The 22,744-nt window shown below is 37.7% G+C and overlaps 1 protein-coding gene across 5 annotated transcripts in view; it reads right to left on the bottom strand.

Annotated features, from left to right (window-relative positions):
* LOC106666888 (synaptosomal-associated protein 25) overlaps positions 1 to 22,744 on the bottom strand; it is a 92,980-nt gene that overhangs the window by 21,951 nt on the left and 48,285 nt on the right. The window lies entirely within an intron of this gene.

Below are 22,744 nucleotides of genomic sequence, written 5' to 3' on the forward strand. Positions count from 1 at the left end.
GAGTAGTTTTTGAATAAATCATGGGGTACATTAATAAGTAGACACCCTGTTTATATAGACCAATTTAATTATATTGTACAATATTTTTACGCGAACTAAGTTGTCAAGAATTTTTCTACATGCCGGTCACATACTACGGCTTTGGCCCAAAAGTGTCCGCGTGTTAACCTCGCATAACCTATTCTTAGTATGAAAAAACTTTTTTTTTACTTCTGATTGAGTAGTCACAATTGGTCTTTTGATAACAGTGACATTAATTAACACCTTATTGTAATTTTAGGCTAGTGTTTTACAGGAAAGATCTGGTTAGTGATTCCAGATATTATTGTTTTATTGTTTCTGTTTTATGATTCCATCCTAGGTAATTGAAGAGTATTGTTCCTTGGTTCTATATGTAGAGCGAGTAGGAATGTCGCCCGATACACAGCATGTAAGGTCCCCTGCTTGTTTTTTGAAGGAAACATGACATGTTGAAGTGGTGGATGTCTCGTTTTGTTTTGATTGAACGTGTGGTTTTCAAGGTTTCCTTTAAGTGTCAGCCAATGCAGCACTGTTTCGGACTTCCAATCAGCAGTTAACGAATTCAGCACTCTTTATAAGCAGGGGCTTAACCTGGTTAGACTAGACTCGTCGACCAGCCAGAACCAACAGGGTTATCTTAATAAGTTTCATCGCATAAACACGGCTGACGTGAATGCTTCCCGAGGAGCTAAACTAACTGTCAATACGGATTACATCTACCCTGCTCATTAACAATCGCCACCTTTGTCCACACTCGGATAGTACTCGTTAGGTGTAAACTGGGCTTAAAGGGTTAAGCCAGAAGGAGGACAACCCTTCGCAGGGCCACTTGTAAAAGTGTTTATTAGCGTGACTGTGTAGTGTGAGACGACAGTGGATTCGGCCTTCAATTAGATTAGTAATATGTGTAAAGGGTTCTGGAGGAATATCGTATACACCACCCGCTGGAGTGAATGTGTAAAAACGGACTGCCAAAGCTCAAAGTAGGTCGTCCGCAGTGAGTACCAGGGCTGTACGGACTTTGTCGGCATTAATGATCTCTTCAAGGAGTGGAGGGGATTTTTCTTAATAGGTTTTTAAGGTGTAATCAAAATAAGAGGCTCAATTCTCATAACAATACACAGTTGCCACTCGCAGTGTTTTGTTTGATAAAGAACAGGAATCAGTTATGTGACCACTGGGCGACAAACGACGAGGGAAACGATCCGAAACGCTCTCTCCGAATTTTCACGGCCTTGTCGACATTCTTTCTAACGGCATACTTGAATCGAGTAGAAAACAATGAAAAAAAAAGTTTATGGAAAAGAGACCGAATACAAAGGTTTAACATACTTGACATTTCCTTTTCTCCCCTCAAGTTTTGAAACAATTCTGTTGTTACAGTTCTGTTATGTAACCGCTTGCCTGTCATTAGGCCGTATGTTTTTATTGTTCGGTTGTACCATCTGGGGCACCCAATGAATAAGACGTTAAGCCCAACTATATCACCACTGGACCCTAAATAGACTATGACCATCTACTTTTGTTAGAATTCACTAACCAGCCAACTTTAGCCTAATCAAGTTCAATAGCTTAGCTAGTGGTTCTTTTGTAAATGAGACTTGTGGTTTTGCCTTACCTAGTGGAAGAAATCTACTCCTGTATAGACCCAAACACAAACACAGATTCGTGTTCTGATCTCTTCATTTTCTGACCAAAATCTACACGATGTTTCATCTGCCTTCTTAGGCGCCAGTGTCCATAATATTTATTTACCAAAATCCTGGTTTTATTTCGGTTAAATGTGACCTAAATAAATCTATTGTGCTCCTGTACCTTTGTTAGAGCTTACTAGACTGCTTTAAGTTGTTAATCAGGTTCCATAGCCTGGGTAGAGGTAGTTTTGTGTAAAAGACAGCTTGTGATTTTTCCTCATATAGTAGAAGAACCTAAGCCTATAGGCCTTTACAGTAACACGTGCAGTCTTTTACTCTTCTCAGCAAAAGCTGCATGTTTCAACCATCTGACAGTGTCCTGCCTGACTTTTGATCTCGGTTAATTCGGTTAATATTAAAATAAGTATGTTGTAATTAATATAACGGCAATAGTATATGTAGTTCGAATAAAAATATGAGTGTCCCGTTCTTTCGTCTTCGACTGTACTCAATGCGACCCGACGAAAATCTGGACAGTGGGGATCGCAGAGCGTAGAGTAAGGTAGCATAGCATAGGGGCACATCGGGCAGATGTGTACGGGTGTAATACAATCTTATGGAAAAATGGACTTTGGATTTGCGTCGGGTAGCATCGCATGGCGTTGCATCGGGTAAGTGTGTTCCCGGCTTTAGGTGCTCAGGCAATCTGTCTTTTCGGGGGGAGGGGGTCCGTTCCAAAGAATAGGAAAGTAAATGTAGATAACGGCCTTGGCGGTCCCGGACGGAATTCTCCCATAGAAACAAAGACGACCTTCCCTTTGGGAATGTAGGTGAAAACCTCGGAAACGTCTGCTGTTGTTTGAACCCGCTGAATAATATAAAACCCGCATTTGCATCCTGTAGACCTACCGCAATATAAAGTATATAACCTTCAAACCGTTTTTATTAGTAGAACAATTGTATCCAGGTACTGTTTTCTGGCTATCATTAATATAACTACTAAAAACATACATTTTACGTTTAAATTCCATTAATGTGAGGTTCTAAGTGTGACAAAGAAAACACTGTTTGTTTAACGAATATCATTATGTTCCAGTTTCAACATAAATGTTTTTGGAATGGATAAATTTTTATTGCCTGCCATTGTCATCGAATTAGTGTTACCGGGGAGTGCGCACGGGCTGGATTAAGTAGATATAGGTTTACAAAGGTTTAGTTAGGTTAGGTAAGGTCGAGTTGGGGGGGTTGGGAAATTATGATTCTAATAACAGGATTCAGACAATTTTGATATTTTTAAAAAACTGATGCTCCACTTAAAATAAGCGATGAAGAGGGTAAGGTTTTAACATCAAGATGTTTTATCATTGTGCGAAAAGTTGCTAATTTTCTTCTCTTCATAGAAAAAACATTGAATCACAGATATCATCACACCTTAGCCGCTCTCACCTAATCTAACCAACCTCTCTTTAGCCCTAACTCTACCTTACCAAACCGCCATCTCTAACTCTATCTAACCTCTCCTTAACCCTAACCACCTTACCTAACCTCTTTTTAACCAAACTCTACCTTATCTAACCTAACTTCTCTTTAACAGTAGCTCTACCGTACCCCTAACTTAACCCGTCCTTGACTCTACCTAAGTCTAACCTATCTTAAAGAGAGACGATTCAGACGTGAGAAAACTCTGTTATTTTATCCGCTTCACCTAAAGCATTAATTCGCAGATTTCTAATGTAACTCAACTTAACCTCTCTATAATTCTAACTCTCTACTTTACCTAAGCTAACCTCACTTTAACCCTAACTCTACCTTACACAAACTAACTTTAACGTTTGTTTTATGACAACCAGTCCACCTATTTAACGTCATAATGATAAATTTCACGGTGAAATACATTTCAATTGTCTATTTAAAACATATATCGCACAGGAAAATTGTTATCAACAGCTTATTCAGTTCACGATTAGAAAATGTGAAAAAATGATCCAATGGTTCGAGAGAATAAAATTCCTTTTGCATAAAGTACCCCTTTCTCAAATCAAATCTGTAGGACTGAATTTCCTAAAAGATCCTCAGTGGAAAGAAGCGGCAACGAAGTGATCAATGCTGAACATTGACCCACAACTTGATAGGGACCGGGTTTGTCGGCGAGTGTGCCCTATGACGATCCTAGGGGCGTTTTCAGAGCTTTATTCATGCACGTTTTTATATCCTAATTTATTCGTCGACAATTATTTACTGGTTTTAATTTTCTGGAGTACACTCAAAGAAGCTTTGACCATTGTTACGGAATTTTGGAAGAAACCTATTACGACTGACAGAAAGCCGATCAGTGACAGTAAAAGGGAGGAGGTCTTATTTATAATTGTACCAGTTGGACCGTAATGAAATCCTGTTGTCACAATAAATTGAACAGTGAATTCGTTGGATTAAGATTAATTTTGTTGATGTAAGCTGTTATTGTACATACAATTGAATCAGAAGTCAATTAATTATTAATCAAGGGAACAACAATAAAGGTAATAACTGATAGAAAATCTTGCAATTAACAGTTTTGTTTTTGTTATTGTTATTGTTGATTGTGCTCTTGACTCATCTGTAAAAATTTTGTCAACAATTAAAGCCATTCAAGTGGTCTTTTCCAAGATAATTAAATACAATAGTCATATCATACAAAAAGTTTAAAACAATTTAATATTGAGATTTGACATGATTGATTGTTGTTTATTTATCAAATTTACAATGAGAATAATGAACAACTTTTTAAATAATATCTTTCCAACTTTTGGTGTATTTTTTTTATTATTAAACGTTTTTAACATTTTCATTCGTATATTCATAATGGTTCCCGTTAAGCCCTGTTATATTTCAGTAAATTCATGAAAGGGAGTGTCAGGTTCAACTGTTGTTTAATTACTCCTCGGAAAATTCATTTTGAACAAAGGAGGCCAAAGAGAGACGCCGCTTATTGAATGTTTGATATTAAAAGTTTATTTAAACCGAAATTCAATCCCCGAACACGATGGGAAAGTAATATTCGAAAATCGCCAGAGCTCAAGGTTCCTTTCACTTTGACACAATATTGACAATTTGTTATAATATAATTTTTTTTCGTTTAAATCTAAAAGCCAATACTATACAGTTACTACTAAGTATTACGTATTAGTACTTTGAACCTGTGAGGGCTGATTGTGTTGTGAGAAACTAGAAAGCACGACGAGATAAAGATTGTGACGAGATAAAGAAAGGGCCCCTTTTAAACCAGGGTTAAAAATAATTTAAATGTTTTTTTAATGATGCAAATGAAATTGAAGGAGGAATTAATTACCAGATTATATTAGAAGTGTAATTAACACCCTTAAACATTTTGATTTACTAAAAAAAATGCGTCGTATCAAAGCGTCGAGAATTCATTAACATTGTTGATAGCTCTTATCTTTTCTCTCTCTCTCTCTCTCTCTCTCTCTCTCTCTCTCTCTCGAATTTCCTTGTTTTGCAAGAATTTGATTTCAATCCAAACTTGCCAAGGAATGTTTTTGGATTGGTTCACATCCCCTTTCGGACTGTGTAGTAAAATTCCTCCGAGGTGAAGTGGCATTCGGAATTCCGATAACATCGCCGCTCCACCAGATGAGGGCGTGAAAAATAATAATGTATAATTATCGTTGGACTTCAATTAACCCGAACGTTTTTATTAATCATGTTGATTTCAATATTTTTACTTGTTAAGAACGAATTTTTTAAACTTCTTATTCGATCCAAATCCCAACAAATAGTCTTCACTCGCCTCATTCACCTCTATTTATTACAAATCTCCAACAACCAATGTCAAACATCTACAAAAGACTTACTTGGAAGTCCCACAAAACATAAAACTAAATAATACGATATTTTAGTAGATATAACATTGAATCATGGAAATGATACCTAACCCGTCCTTAACCCTACATAACCTAAACATTTCAACTTAAATATACCTAACCTTACCCATCCAACCCATGCACACTTCGGTTAAAGCGAAATGAAAACGCAACAACTTTATGCATCAAGCCCAAAAACATATCCGGGTTAAAATTGATGTAATCCGCGTTCAAGTTTTTATCCAATGCAACCAGCAGTGACTTGAAAACCTCCTCTCTCTAGGAGATTACAGATAGTAATAAAAAAAGCGCTTCATACTTGCGTATTTTCTCCGCCTCACGGAAAAACCTTGACCCATGAATACGTAACCTAAACCGTCCCAAACCCTGTCCCTAAACATAACCAAATCCGTCTAGAACAATGACTCTACACAACCTAACCTGCCCAACCCATGCGAAATCCCCAGTAATGCTTAAATGGACACGTAACAAAATTTGTGTATCCGGCCCAAAAACATATCCATGTTAAAATTGACGTAGACTACTTTTTCATTACAACCAGCATATAGTCGACTATCAGCGACTTAAAATTTCAAGGGACAGATTTACGGCCGTTACCTGAGGCAAGCAAATGGCAAAAGGCCCAGACGTAACTTTTGTGCTAACTTTTAAAATTTTTTTCTTCATCCCTTCTATATTTTCATGTTTTAGGTACAATATTTGAGTCCCATGTTTCCTTAATGGCTAGGCTTTCACGCAGAAGGCTTCGATGCACGGCATGGTAACAGTCTTATTGTGATTTGACTGCATACAATTTTGGTCCACCGGGCAGGATTTTAAAAATGTCATTTGAGCAGTTTCTGGGGTTCACTTTCGCTTATTTCCCTAGGCGTTTCCGATGATTGCCATTTCAAGGTAGAATCAGCAGGTTTCTGTCTCAGCTTTTCACATTTTCTAAGGTGGTTATTAAATAGGCAATATTTAGTATTACGATGCTTCATTCCCGCTTGCTAAAAGAAATGTTTTCAATGTTATAAGTATCGACCCCTTTTTCACTCACGAACACTCTGGAACAAAGTATGGTCTTAAAGAGAAAAAGCAAATTCATCTGTCATTGCTAGGCTTTCGACCTATTTTAATGTCATTATCTGGACAAAACAATCTTAAATATGTCTACAGATTGACATATTCAAGTTTTTTACAGGGCGATCTGAAATTTCCATTAAAGACCGACTCAGTTGAAACAATGCTAAGGTATAACAGTCAAAGTTCCTTGGCTTGGACTGAGTCAGTATTCAATGGAAATTTGAGGTCGCTTGTAAAAAGCTTAATGGCTGATGATGAACTTAAAATAGGTCGAAAGCTTGGCAGTAACAAATAAATTTGCTTTTTTTTTTTTCAAGACCATACTTGTTCCAGAATGTTCGTGTGTTAAGAGAACAATAAATCTTTAAATCGATTATTTACAAGTAATTGCCTGAAAAACTAGCAATCTACTTGTGCAAACGTCTGTTTCGAACTTTATCAGTTGAAAACATCCTTAAACAAATAAATCGAAGTCACTGAGTGAATCCAATCCAGAAAATGGGTTTACCGGTTAAGAATATGAACAGTAGGAATTATTGAGCTTTTCTTTCCTTTTTGATTTTTTAATCGGGCGAGGAGTAAAAGTGGAAAGGGCTCAACGTCTTACGCATTATCATTGAAGCGGAACCCCAAGGAATCGATTACCATCTAAAAATAAAGAGCCGAACGTTCAGCCACTTATAAATATACACTCGAGGATTAAGGGCAGAAATGCAAGCCCGATATTTTCATCCTGTCTTATTTTCGACAATTAGCCCGTTCTATTAGGATGGGTGGAAAGAAATGAGGACCACAAATGAAATTCCTCAAATTCTACATTGAGGAGGGGGTTTGAAAGAGGCCTGACATTCCTTCAAATGAATGTTATATAGGGATTAAGGGTTTAATCTCACCCTGATATTTTTTTCGTGGTCCTATTAAAAAAATCTACGGGCAAAGAACTTCTCGTTTAGTTCGTACGTAGGGTCTCTACGTTTGAAAAAAAGTACTAGAAAAGTATTTACAGCAAATCGGATTTAACGGGCTGCTACATCTTTAATGCCAGATGTATTTATTCATTAGCCAAAATCAATCCTATCCCGGCCGTTAAAGGTCTAAGAAGGATAAAAATGAGATGTAACTCAACTGAAGTCGATTCTTGAAATTTATGAGACGATTTCCTTTACTGATAGGAAAACATTTGGGCTAGGGGGCCGAAGATAAGTTTAATACAACACGGATAATACAATCGATTGAAACATCTTCTCAATGTGTGGTGATTAGTGAGCCCTGAAGATGATCTCAATAAAGATCGAAACGTTGGCACGATAAAGAAAATGTTTTTCTGAAACCTACATCACACCAGACCGCATCTCACGATCTCCAAATAATCATCTTTTCAATTTTGTTTGCAGTGAAAGCTTACAAAAAAGATCTTATCTCTCTCCCCTGCCTCAACTGAGCTAGGACACAAGAATTTGGAATAGTTACAAAGAAAAGCTGGACAAACCCACAGCAGAACTTAACTATCTCGTTGCATTCACCAGCGCAACAAAGTGTCTTCCTTTTAAACAATTTCCATTCAACCAATTTGGAGATGGTTAGACATGTGTATAAAAATGAGAAGCAAGAGTTACAGCAGTTATGCCAATCTAAGAAAAAAGCATATAATAATGCAGTCCTAACTTTGTCGAAAGTCCGAGATGCTAGAGAATTCTGGTTTCCTATAAACCAATTAAAATCAAAACGTTTAATCTGCTGCTCAGACATAACTACAAGTGGAACTTGGAACACTTGCATTGAACACTTCAGAAATTTATAGAACCCACAGCAGTGATCTCCTGCCAACATATGATCAGACTTCGTTAGACGACCCTTAGAAGAACTAAGATCGGCGGGCCTTAGCGAGCGTGAAGGATGGAAAGACCCCTGGACCCGATAGGATCCCGAACGAATTCTTCAAAAATACCAAATTATATTCAACAAAGGAGGACGTCGATCTTCGTCTGAAAAATGGCTCTATAAAGGTAATAGCTATAAATATGTAGGAGTTACATTATCGTCAAAATTGTCTATAGGGAAGCACTTGAAAGAAAAAGCAACCTCAACAAAAACAGCAATTAATGCAACATGAGGTGCTCTTTTGAGTCAAGACTTAGTTCCCGGTCCGGCAAGATAAGGGGGTTCAGCGGAGCATGCCGATCTGTTCTGAATTATGCGTGTGAGATCTGGGGTTATCGGCAGTACGAAGAAGTTGAAAAGGTGTTCAAAGCTAGAGTAGCCCAGGGAAGAATGTTTAAAAAGCTCGAGCATCGAGGCACTATTCAAATTACAAAGAGTTGGATCTCTCCTTGGCGATCTTCGACCCAACTAACATGACGGTAGGAGGCTACCGATTGTCTGAACTCTTTTTAAATTAAGATGTAAACAAATGTATTTGAACTCACGACCTTAGAGAGGGGGAAACCTCAATGAAACTTGCTCTATGTGCAAAAAAAGATCCGTTTCACTTTATGACCGATGCCCTAGTCTGGTAGAGTTTCGTCTTCGTTACCTAGGAATACGATCGATTTAAAAAAAAAAAAAAAACAGTTTTATAGCCTTATTGAACAATATTAAGAATTGTAAAAATATTGCGAAATTGTCCCGTCAAGCATGGCAATACTGGCATGATTTTATAAGCGAATTTAACTGGTAGAAGCTGATTAATTAAGAAACACATAATGTAATAATAATGTTGAAATAATAACCAATAATACATAAATAATAATATAAGAATTAAATAAGAAGCAGACAACTTCTGACAGATGGATCTTTCCATGTCGTAAAATACTTTTTTTTCCGAATGTACATTTTATTTTGTTTTTATAATCATGTACATAAAAATAGTTAAACTTCAAGTTATGTCTAATGTTGGAAAAGTTGAGTTGTTTGTTATTAAAATGTAGAAATAAAGAATTTTTGTTCTTCTTCTTCTATACAGGAAAATGGGATCCCGCAGGGGTCAGTACTCTCCACGCACTTCACAATTGCTGTAAATAACATAGCAGACGACATAAAATCACCAATAATGAAATCTCTATATGTGGATGACCTAAATATATTTCTAAGTGGAAGAAACTTAGAAGAGGTTGGTAGGAAACTGGAAAACGCTATTAAAAAGATTAGAAGAAGTCTCCGAGGGTGTAGGATTTAGTTTGTCGAGGGCCGACAAAAGTTATACATTTTTGTAGACTGAGAGCGAACATTGTGACCCTCCTCTTACAATGAAAGATGTTCAACTCGAATATGTTGAAAATATCAGATATCTTGGCTTCACGATCGACTCTAAATTAAGATGGCATCCACATACAAATTTGTGATTTGCACAGACTCTCTTAGCGCGATCTCGGCATTAAAAAAAAAAAATTATCCACAGACCCGCTCATACAAACAATCAGGTAGACAGACTGGATGAAATCTGCTAAGCCATATTTATCTGGACACCGGGACATGTCGGCATCCAGGGAAACGAAAATGCGGACAAGCCAGCAAAAAGAGCTGCGGCGACCACGCATAACCCAGAGACACCAATCAGTCCAGCGGACATTAAGAAAATAAAATAAAAAATATGAGTTATCAAGTCCAGCAAAGCCGTTGGACGGAAAAAACGGAAAAATTAAAATTTATAAAATTGGTATGAATGATATAATGATGTAATAACATGTGAAGGGTGCAAGGGAAGTGCCCCAGGTCTACGAAGGTAGAAATGCAGAGGAGAATAATGCACAAGAGCGAGAGAGAAAAAACATAAGAGAGCCGACTCTAAAAAGGTCTTTTATTAGGTTCTATAGTTCTATTTTACTGCTTTTGATAAATGTGTAGAGTACACTGATGACTTTTTTTATTTTCATGTATTAGAACCTGATGTGTATTGTCGAAAACAGTTGTTTTCTTTCAGCGTCCCATATTGAATATTTCTCTTTCGCTTTTTTATATTTCACATTGAAATATTATGTGATCTGCTGTTTGGTAGATTTTTGTGGGCATTGGCAGTATGGGTCTTCTGTTATGATTATTCTGTTGAGATGTTCTTTCTGACATGTGCCCGAATCGCAGTCTGGTTATAGTTATTTGTTGGTTCCGACTGCATTTTCGAACTATGGTACTTTTGGGATTTTAGGCTGTATGCTTGCATAATAATTTGTTTTTTGTACTCCTCCTGTTCCTGACGAATTCCCTTTGCATTGATCATAGGCTCAGCTTTATTTCACGTTTTATATCTTGTGGGGTGATTATATTTTTGTGCAGCGTTCCTCATTTGATCGCTTCCTTGGTTTCACCGTCCGCCTTTTCATTCTGGAGTATTGCATTGAGTATTTTCAACGGCATTATTTTCGCATTGATTTTTTTCTTTTTCCATCTGATTTAGTAGACCAACGATCAGGGCTTATATGTGTGTCATGATATTTTTTGGGTGTCTTAATTTTTGCAAAGAGCTAAGTGAATCGGACGTTATTATGAAGTTTGTCCGTACCTTAGAGCCTGGTATATTGAGCAGACCTCTTGGAGTTTGATACTTATCGCGTGATTGACTTGTGGGTCGTACACGGCACAACCTATTCCCTGGCTTGATTTTGACCCATCGGTGTAAAGGTGGTATGCATGTGGAAATGTTGCATCTATTCGGTCTAAGGAGATATATTTATTTATGGTAATGTTTGGTCAAATTTGTAAAAGCTTGGGAACATGTATTTATTGGTTTGAACTATGATTCAAATGGTATTGTGTATATAGGGGATATTATCCACGGTGTCCGCTTCGGATAACATTTCCCGAATTTCATCTATCATTTTGGTTATAATCGGTAGGTTTTTATTGAACCAGTAGGGGTGATTCGTTTATGACCTAGTGATTATCATGATATGTAATAATGAAAACTTCCTAACCTGCGTGTCAGATTAAATGATAACCATTACAGTTTATTTTATGTACTATACAGAATTATTCGCTACTAGTTCGGATGAACCATGGTCCGATTTTCAACCCTTTCGGAGATATTTGACATTTTATGTTTTTTCAACTAACTACGGTTTTCGACATAAATATATTCGTAGCTCTTGAACTATTCATTTTTAGGGAAATAAAAAAAATTGAAAAGTGCGTTAAATTTCCTTTTGGAAGGTACTCTTCTAAAATTTTGTATTGTATTTTTGGTAAAAAGCAAACACTAAATCTTTCAAAAACAAATCATCAAAAAAAAATTTAAATTTGATCTAAAAATCTATATCCAAAATCTAAAATCTAAAACGGTAGAGCTTGGCAAAAATCTCTTGTTTTAATATCTTTCCATAAATACTACGAACACTGCTGAAATTTTTTGCTAAATGGGGAAAAAAGTGGTGATGGTGTGAAAAGGGGGATGGGTTTGATCTAGTAATTCAACTGTTTGTCATGGGCGACGTTTATTTACCAACCGTAAATTAATGAATAAACACAAAATGAAACGAAGCACTTATAAAAGAGACAATAAACTTAGAGAACAATCAAAGCGAAAAAATTGGACTTTTTCTGGATTTCCCCAGAAATGAATAGTTCAGAGCTACGAATATATTTATGTCGAAAACCGTAGTTAGTTGAAAAAACATAAAATGCCATATATCACCGAAAGGGTTGAAAATCGGACCATGGTTCATCCGAACTAGTAGCGAATAACCCTGTATAGTACATAAAATAAACTGTAATGGTTGTCGAAAACCGTAGATTGTTTAAACATTAAAATAAAATAAAATGTTAAGTATTTGCGAAAGGGTTGAGAATCAGACCATGATTCATAAGATTTTCTTGCATTTGAGAAAAGACGAACTTTGTCGTACGAGTAGTGTAACGCCCTTGCGATCCTAATATTCAAGATCAAGTGTGACTTGGAAAAAATGTGGGTGTAATTCAAAAAATCCTAATAATAAAATAGTAAGCTATAAACCCACTTTACAGAAAAGTAACTAAAGCTGTTTGGCAAAGTGTTTGGCACTTTGAATAAAAAGGATGGCAGGGCTGTTGCATGTGTCATGGGCTCAACAGGTCGATAATAGAGGACTAGAAGGAAAATACTTAATTTTAATAAGATAGAATAAACACAGGCAATTAGCTATCAGGAAGGTGTCGGGGTATAGTTTCAACCTTTTTATAACCCCGATTTCTTTCAATCATCCGGTGTTGGTGATATTTTGAACGGATTTTCCGATAAGGCATTGAAAGAAGGGAGTTGAAAGTGGATGCAGCGAGTATAGACAGATCGAAACTAACCATTACGGATCCTCCGTCAAAAGAGTCAAGAGTTATAAATTACATGACGCGATTGTAGGGACAAGACGAAAGGTTTCCCCTATCATTTCTTCGTGTTAATTTGTAAATCTAGACCGTCGATTCCATTCATGGAAGGTCGGTTCAACATAACTTTATATAAACAGTGACGGTTTATCTTGGGTTAAGTGTTAGGATTAATGCAACAAATCTTTCATTAGGGAAGATATAAAGGGGGCGATAAATAATTCTCGGTTAGGGGCACTGTCAAACTCCATGATAAATGTTGCTAAAAGGGAGGCGAGGAGCGGAATGCCTAGCTCCAAGAGGTCCGTTCCACTCGTATTTAGCAAAAAACATTTGACCGAATTGCAAGAAATAACACAAAACATATAAAACATAAATAATTTAATCTCGGATTAGTGGAATGGGCGTGAGGAAGGGAAAAGTGTGAGGATCCGCCTAATACCTTCAAAGGGGGTAAAACGTCATAAGCAAATAAATGAAAAGAGAGATAGGTCACAGCCAAGTCACGCTTTCTCGAGATTTTATTTAACTGAAAGGAGGAACTTTATCAACTTGTTGACAAAAGAAACTGCACTCCTGTGGAAAAATCCCGTTTACCATAAGTTATTTTCTGACCTAGACAAACAAACCGGTGACCGGTCTGCTTACATTGCCGTGGGGTCAAAAAAATAAAAGCATGAGGAAATTGGCCCAAGTTCAAGAAAATGGCATTAGTCAGGCTTGTAACTTAGTAAAGGAAGGGTACAGCCGAGGTGAATCATCACGAGACTAGGTGCACATCATTCGACTATAAGAAGGGTTCTTCAGAGCGAAGATATTAGAATTAGACAAGCTGGAAATGTTTCCATTTCCAGCAGGACTGTAAGAAGATAGCTCAATGTAATCTTAGATACCCAGCTCGTCGAGCTCTCCTTATCACAGCTTATAAATTGGGAAGGCAACATGTGAAAAAACTTTGAAGAATTGGATTTTTGTCGAATTTTCACCTAAGTCAGTCAGGAAGCTCCATTATTATGGTTCTTTCCTAAACAATGTTGACCTTTATTTAAACCTTTTTGGTTTATCAATAAATTGAAAATCACAAAAATACAAAAAAAAGCCAAACTTTTTACCAAAATAGACAGAATGCGCTACGTTGGTCTAGGCTGGGTTACGGTTACGTTAGGGACGGGTTATGTGAGTTAACCCCAACTCAGTTAATGGGAATCTCACTTGAGCAGGCGGATCTAGAGGGAGGCGGATTCTAGAAGCTAGAAATGTGATTAGCCTAGGTTAAAGAATCGTCCTTATAAACGAAAATTTCCAACAGATTTGGAAACGGGTTGGGCGTAGGATGGCGTTGGCCTAGTAGGTTACAAAGATTATTGCGTTTCTAGGTAATTGGTATATGATAATGAAGGTCGTTAGGTCGTAGCCTAAGCATTTCAAAATATATTTGTATAATCAGTGTATTTCTGACTTTTACGCATAGATATTCCCATTACGGGAGGGATGTTCTCTATGTTCAATGATTCATACAATGAGCAATACTATCTCAATTTTAAGTCTCCCCAGGGCGATAATGATTGAATTGAAAAACAGGTCTATTGTCCCGCCCATTTCCTTCCACACCCCTTATTCTCCAAGAATAATACATGCAATAAGGTCAAAAAAACACACAAAAACCCAGAACCGTTGGATTTTTATTTGCATGGATATACAGGGTGTTATCGCCCTCCCCGTGGTTTTCTCAAAAATTATTCAACCTAAGAGAAAACTTAAGTACACTTCCTGTATAATGACTACATGTTAGAAACGGTTGAGCGTTTTACATATCTCGGGATGCAAATCAAAAGTAACAACCTGGTTAACTTGGAAATAAGAAGGAATATCTAAAACCACCAAATTAAAGCTTTAGAGATTCTTCGTTAAACAGCTTGTTACAGATCCGAAACCTGGACACTTCAAGTGGCTGAACAGCAGGTTCTAAGGACCTCCAAAAGAAAATCAGAAGCTTGATGACCTAATCCAGCACAAAAACAAGGAGGATCAGCTGGCTCAGGCATGTTGAAAGACTTCCAGCACTCTACATCAATTTTAACATGGATACTTTTTGGTCTGGAGACACAATTTTCGTGATCATTGCGCATTACCGAGGAGTACGCCTACGTTGATGATCTAGGGTGGGTTAGGTTATGTTTAATTCTGGGTAGGTGGGGTTAGGGGACGGTCAAGTTGTTGATGTTTAGGTTAGGTTAGGTTATGGTTATCTGGGTTAAGAACCAGTTAGCGTTAGAAATGTTTAGGTTAGAAATGTTATGGTTGTCTGGTCTAAGTAGAGTTAGGGACCGGTTAGGTTAGGGTATGGTTAAGTTTGGGTTAGGTTGGGTAGGGGCAGGATAGTTTAGGTTAAGTAGGGTTAAGGACGGGCTAGGTCACATTTCTATGGTTCAATATTTTTCGAGAAGCAGAAAAAATATGAGAATGGAGAGTGCGAGTTTTAAATATCGTTTTCTACCATTTCCACACGGCAAATTAAATTATTTCAGATTAGTCCCTATATTCTCAGCGTCGGAAAATGCACCTTTTGTGGAGATGTCTTTAAGGTGCTATTACTAAACAGATGTGCAGAGATTAATTAATTCCCTGGAAAAGGGCAAAGAGGACGCCAGGAGTTAAGGATTGTATTGCCATCTATTTAGAAAAAAACCAGCCTTATGGGTCAAACTTTTCTTTACCGGTTAAATATTTGTATTTACGACTTTACAAGTAAAAATCAACCTCTAATAAACAAAACGTACAGTACGATAAGAAAGAACGCGAGCAAATCTTGATCTGGATTGTACAAAAAAAAACCGCAGATAACACTAATTTTTCAACGATTACTAAGCAGCGTCCAAGAAAAAAATCCTTTAGCGATTACAATTTTTAGTCAATTTGTAAGAAGTTTAAAATCCATTTCGTTTATTTAAAAAAGATTCTTTTGTTAATAACTACAAATAATTCAATTAGATGTTCTCAGTGTTTTCCTTCTTTAGATCAACATATACATAGATTCGCTAGCTTTGAGGGTTAGGCTATGGCCAAGTCTGGATTAGGTAGGGTTAGGAGCCGGTTAGGTAAGGAGTGTTTAGGCTAGGGTTAGATACGGTTAAGGTAATGGTTACGTGGGGTTTACGTTAGGGAGCGCTTAGTTTAGGAATGTAAGGTAAGCGGCGGTTTAAGTTAGATCAGGTTCGAGACCTGAGATTTCTCCAGGAGAGGACTAATTTAAATTTTAACAAGGAAGCATTTAAACCTTACAGGCCCGGTTCTGCCGAGGTAGAGAAACAAAAAAGAAAATTCTCTTAGAATATTCTTACTAATTCTCTAGGAAATTCTCACTACTTATTCCTATGCTCATTTTTGGTGGATGGATCGAGTTAAGAAAATCTACTTCTATACTACAGTAGCAGCAAATGAAGCATCAAAGGATGGACGAAATATACAGAACAAACCCGACAGTCCACTGCGGATGATGCCGCAAATCTCTAACAAAAAAATCCGCCTGATAAACAAAACAAACGATACGAGGGATAGGCCTCCCAATGAACCTACTTTACTAGGGATAGGCCTAACAACCTTCAATAAGGGCAGAGTTTTCGGACGTAAGTAAGGTACCATTAGGCCTTTAAGGCGATGATTTTTTCGACCTCACCTGGCACATGGCCTTATCAGTCGTTTGTTTATAACAAGGTCGAGTCATTTGAAGTACTAAGGAACTAAAAGTACAAGCCAGAAGGCTGCTGTGCATTTTGTATTACCGAAACCCTGCTTCAAAGATCATTAGATTATAGGTCTATTGGTTTTGGCTTGATTATGCTGTTAGAATAGAGCCAAAGAGAAACATAGCTGATGAAAATACCGACGCCAAAAAAAGGCCAAAGTGTGAGCAGAGAATTGGGTGACGTTCGTAATTTTTAGCTTTCGGTACATCAGTAGTGTAAACTATGTAAAGGATTGGCTCTAGAATGCTTCCTTGCATTAGGTATTTTGATTAGAAATTTTTTGGCAAAACTGAATTTAGGGGTCAGTAGTCATCCCCAAAGTTCTGTCTAACTGAAGCTCCCCTCGGAGTTGATTCCTTGGTATGTGAGTAAGCTACTGAAGCCTGTCCCTGCAGTAGACTATAAATTGTAGTAGCTCTGGCCTCTCCCTGGAAAAAATGTGTAGTGGTGACATGCCAGTTTCTGAGCACAACTGAGGATCTGGATCGCCCTTAGATGTAATGTCTTTGTCCACCAAGTAGGCTTATCATGACTCTAACAACCGTTGTGTATAGCCATAGAGACATCCCCAGTTTTTCCCACCAAGGCGGTTGCATCTACCAATGGCGATATTTGCTCTTTCTGTGATTTTGTTTAATGTTGATGCCATGGAAGTCTCTGGTCGAAGATGAATCCCAGATATGTCGCCTTTTTAGAGAATGGAATTTCAACTCCATTTAGCATAGGGGGCTTAGCTTAAGCCTTCCTAGTGCCCTTTTCTTGGTAAAGGGAACCATGATGGTTTTGTTAGGGTTTACAGAAAGCACCATCTGTTTGTTATATTGAGTGCGTGTTGCGCTCTCTCTGTAATGACTTCGGCAAAGCGTCCAATCACGACTACTTTCAGATCATCTGCATATCCTTGTCAATTAAAGCGTTCGTCAGATAGCCTTTTCAGGAGATGATCAACCAATACTGACTGACCACGGTAATGGTGACAGAACGCCACCCCAAGGACAGCCTCTGGTTGTTCTCGGCCTTATTGTAGTGTCGACCAGGGTAAATAAAATTATTCTCTTGCTTAAATTTTCTTCCGCCCATTGACATATGGACTTTGAGATCCCTTTTTACTTAGCGCATAGGTCAGGGATTTTGTCGTGGCATTGTTAAATGCCCCTTCCACATCCATGAACAACGCCAGGACTATTTCCTTCTCATTTAATGCCTTAGATAGTAGTCTGTTTAACTCATCCAGGGCCAAGTCCCTGTCTTGTATGTATATACACTGATTGGGTTAGTTTACAGTGGTGTGCTCCTAATTGTCCCCCTAAGTTAGGTTAGGAATGTTTAGGTTAGGGTTAGGTTATCGTTGTCTGGGCTAATTCTATCGATTGGACCACATCGAGAGGTTCGCGTGTAACTTATTTCAGCTTAGCCTTGTGAAATTTAGGCTTCTGCCGCACCGTCAGGCGCTTAATGCTAGCCCTCCCTTCGGAAGGGGCAACTTGGGAAAAATCTCGTCTTTGTCCTTAGGAATTGGGACGTTTCTCTGCATGTAAACTTACGAGAAATGCACCAATCCCCTTTACCGCCGATGTTCAAACAATATAAGTGATAATAATTAACGTTTTAAACGCTGCCTTGGCAACACAAGGAAAGTCAATCGGCAATATTTTAGAGACCCTTCTTACAAAGAGTTGGAATGGCGAATTGAAAAAATTCCTGTAGTTCATGGGTCAATAACTGATATCAAGTTTAAGCTGTTATTTGTAAACTGAGCTTTTTTCTTGATTACTTAAAATCGAATTCAATTAAGAAGTATTCCGACGATTATCTACACTTTTAGAAAAACCCAAATGATTAAATTATCGCTATTCATTTTCAAGAGTCGACTTTAACCAGATGAGAGGGTAACAATAAAATATATTGTGTATAATATACCTTGGGGAAAGAAAAGTCCACCTCGTCCCACTATCGAAGAATGAGAAATCCATTAAAGCCTCCTTTCTTCAACGAAGCTTTTATCTTCTCAGTTCTAAATTTAACTTAAGTATGTTTAGTTCAAATGGCATTATCTGGTCAAATTTAATGCCTACCTTATTTACTTTTAATTTGACAAACTCCAACGACAAATTAGGAATATGGCAAACTCGCCACCGAGTTTAGGCTCAAAGAGAAAAGACATGTCATTTCAGACCTAACGCACCCTCACCCTTGGAAGGTCAATATATCTCGATATTCCACCACAGCCCATCTCACACGACACATTCACGCTAGTAAATACTTCCACTCTTAATATACACAAATATAACTACCAATAATATAATATTTCTTACTCTATAACAAAGACACTATTTCTTGGTATAATGACGGATCTACGAAATAAAACGATTTGGTATGAAAACCAAAACCATGGGTAAGTACACCACTATTTTTCAAGCTATCCACGCAATTGAGAAAACTCAATTTAATTGAATTGAACTGGGTCCCAGACATGCAGGAGTAGAGGGGAAAGAAGAGCCTTACAAGGAAATGGGTTGCTGGTTGGTCCTGTACCCTTTCTTTGGTATAATGATTCACACTATCAACGAGTACCTTAGGAAAGAAGACATGGTGAAATTAAGGAAAAGATGGAATTAACTCACTCGACAAAGTCCACAAACCTCCTGGCGAGATTCGGAAAGATCCTGACAGGCTTCCTAACGGGACATTAGAGGGAGGTATCATTCACCCTGCGAATCAGTAGACGAAACCTTGATGAATCTACTGACTGTGTGGTACACTTTTCACCAGTTTGGTATTTACAACGTACAAGAAATACAACCACTAAAACCGGTCCTAATAATAGAAATGATGAATGATGGAGTGAGTGCAGTGTTCAATCCTTTTTAAAAAGATAGTTCCTACTCACAGTAAGTTGTTTTCCAACGATCCGGATTTCGAGCTTTGACACGACGTTCCAAGGAGAAGCTGGTTTTTAATGCCGCTCAACTTTGAACGTGCTAAAAGCGGGAATTATAACTGTAAATATGCGCGAAAGAAACGAAAAAGATGGAAAACACGCAGAGGACTGGCGATGACCTCAGCTGTTTGTCGGCCCATAAACTTCCCACTTATAATAATATAACTGTAAATCTTATAATAGTAAAAATGGAATGGAGTAGTTTACTATTATAAGATTTACTTGTGTTATAATTCCCGCTTTTCGCACGTTCAAATTGAGCGGCATAAAAAACCAGCTTCTCATTGGATCATCGCGTTGGCGGGGGTATCTGCGGGTTCACTTTTGCAATTCATGTCGAGAGGCGTGGTTGTAGAAGTCCTTCAACCTGATGATGAGCTAAAGGCTCGAAATCCGGATCGTTGCAAAACAACTTACTGTGAGTAGGAACTGATCGTTGCAAAACAACTTACTGTGAGTAGGAACTATCTTTTTAAAAAGGGCCTAATAATTGTGATTCACCTGTGTGCTATAGGCACAGAAGAGGGGGTACAAAACTCTCGAAGAGCGAATTATCTAAAATAACTCGAATTTTTGCATCTACCTTAATGTGGGTTTGGGGACCTGAAATGAACAGGCTGACCAACTAGCCAAAGGTCCCTCTCACCTATGGGGCCACCCAACTGGGCATACGGGAGAGTGTGGTAAAATGGAGATGGAAAATTCGAGGAAAACACCAGATATGGGGCAAGTTAAGCAAATCACATAAAAAGAAAGGCGAATGAATATCTTTCTCCCCATTTGAGGATATGGCCTTTATACTTCTCTACTCTTAACTACCAATTAAAGAAAATGGGTAATGCAGAGACATCGGCCAGCTTAGTTTTGTGAGAAGAAACCACAAAGAAGCTAAATTTAGAAGTTAAGTTGCTGTATAGGTGATTATATGCGTACTTCATTCAGCAAGGGCTGACACTTCCATTTCCTTCATCTTTCCGTCTCCAGTAGACCCAGATAAACTTCCTTTTGCCAAGACGATTCAGTTTCGAGTAACTCTAAAAAAAGAGGCACAAAAAAGAACCAAGACTACCTGACGGCTATACTATTACTATTTAATCGATTATGGACTGTTTGACTATTTCACAATGATACATTTAAAAGTATGTTCATAAGACATAGAACATAGGATATAGAGCAAAACAAGAGAAAAAGCACAGGAATTTAATGGCTTACTAAACGACGGAATAATTTTGATCTTCACTCACGCTTAATGTGCTTTTATTGTTTTTATTGCCCATGAGTCACGCGAGAGCACTCTACATGCAACATATAGCAAGTCAACAAAACAGTAAAAACAGGAAATTCAAATCAGAAACAACACAATCTTGCAAATAAACGGGAAATTGATATAGAGATATATTTATTTCTATTGAATCATTAAAAAAGAAGAAATTCTCCCCATTTTTATTCCACCAACCTGTCTGGATCCAGACGCTCTCATCGACCTATTCCAGCAAGCAGTGCCTTCGCGTGGTAGACATTATCGCAACCGGCTGTTCAGGAAGCTTAAGAGAACCCTTTTTAAGATAATAATTAACGTACAGATAAATTTCTTTTCTACCAGAGTCTATTATAGTTTAAAGGCTATGTGGCGATTTTACGGGATGGGAACGGGTAGATAAGGCTTACGATGGATCGAGAGGTTGATGTTGAACTTTTGAAGCGGGATATGATCAGCGCATTGACAAAAGCAATGTTGAGGTCATGTGGATAGTAAGTTTGTGACGTAGTCAATCTTTGGCAATTTGATGGATTGATTGGATCCGATGGATATTGGATGGCTTGATGGAACCCCATAGTTCTAATCTGTATATACAAAGTGGTCGCAGTAATGTCTACTTAGATTTATTTTAGTTTTGAAGGTCAAAACCAATTTTCGTCCTAAAAGCCTTACTGGTTTTCCAAGTTTTCTGTAATATTGTGCGGGATGCCAGGTCAGTCTGCAGTGTAGGTATAGTCCAAAGTATCGGTCTTGAGTGGAAGTCGGTAGCTCCTTGTTATTGATGTAAAATGGAGAGTGTACATTGTGTACCTCATTCAAAGTTGTCTTCCACATTTTGCATTAGTCTTTGATAAGCTCAATCTTGGATTGGATTCAGGATAGAATACAAAATTCTTGCGCAGGTGGAACGTGTTGGGATGTATAGAAAAGTTGAAAAGAAGTGTAAACGGTAAACGAGATGGGACCGAGAAGGCTCCCTTGAGGGACCCTGTATAGGTCTGATATTTGAGCACTCACTGTCTCACCTCACTCTGAAACAACAGTCACACATTCAACCAATACCATTTGTTCTCCAGTGCCGAGGAACTGTCAACAATTGAAACCTTGCTGGATCATGGAATAATGAAGACAAGCCGAATTGCTGTGAAGCAAGGGTTATTTCGAGGATTTTGGACATCACTGATGGAGGAGAGGTTTGTTTTTAAAATAAACTACAGAAGGGCAAGAAGTAGCCTTTACACACTTAAAATTCCACAATTAAAATTAAAGTAGTTTATTATATGTTAATGATACTGAAGAAAGGTTTTATCCCAGGTTCATGCTTCTCACGGCCACTCGTGAGATGATGACTCATCTTTCCGGATTTTAATTCTTAAAGGATCTAATATACAAACCGTTGGACCGAAATGTAGGCTTATTTGAATGTTTTGGATATGTAAAAAATATCCAACTTTTTTACCAAAGATTCTTACACTTAAAAAAAAAGGCAGACTTCTGGTCTCTTTTTCATCTTCCAAAACTAAGTAGCGACATTGGTAAAAAGAATTTACAAACATTTTAATAACTCAAATTATTGTGTGTGAAAACATGGATGTGTAACCTAACCCTAACTTAACCTGGCACCTAGCTAAACCTAACCTAACCCGTTCGTAGATTATGAGACTGATAAAGGTTTCAGTTACCAGATAAGTTCCAGTTTTTTATAATTATGCAGCTATTTTTGTTCTTTTTTGTAATTATTGAGATTTATTTCTCTCTATTCTAGATTTATTATCCATTCCAAGAACACTGCACGTTACCTTAGGAGGGCTCCTCGCCCCTTACTCATACTGTGTACCAGCGATAAAAACACACCCTTTCAAGTTCAAACCCAAGTTTTAAAATAGTGTCAGCGACAATGGGAAAAC

This window comes from Cimex lectularius, unplaced genomic scaffold (genome assembly GCF_000648675.2).
Source record: "Cimex lectularius strain Harlan isolate CLEC.00 unplaced genomic scaffold, Clec_2.1 scaffold21, whole genome shotgun sequence".
NCBI classification, from domain to species: Eukaryota; Metazoa; Arthropoda; class Insecta; order Hemiptera; family Cimicidae; genus Cimex; species Cimex lectularius.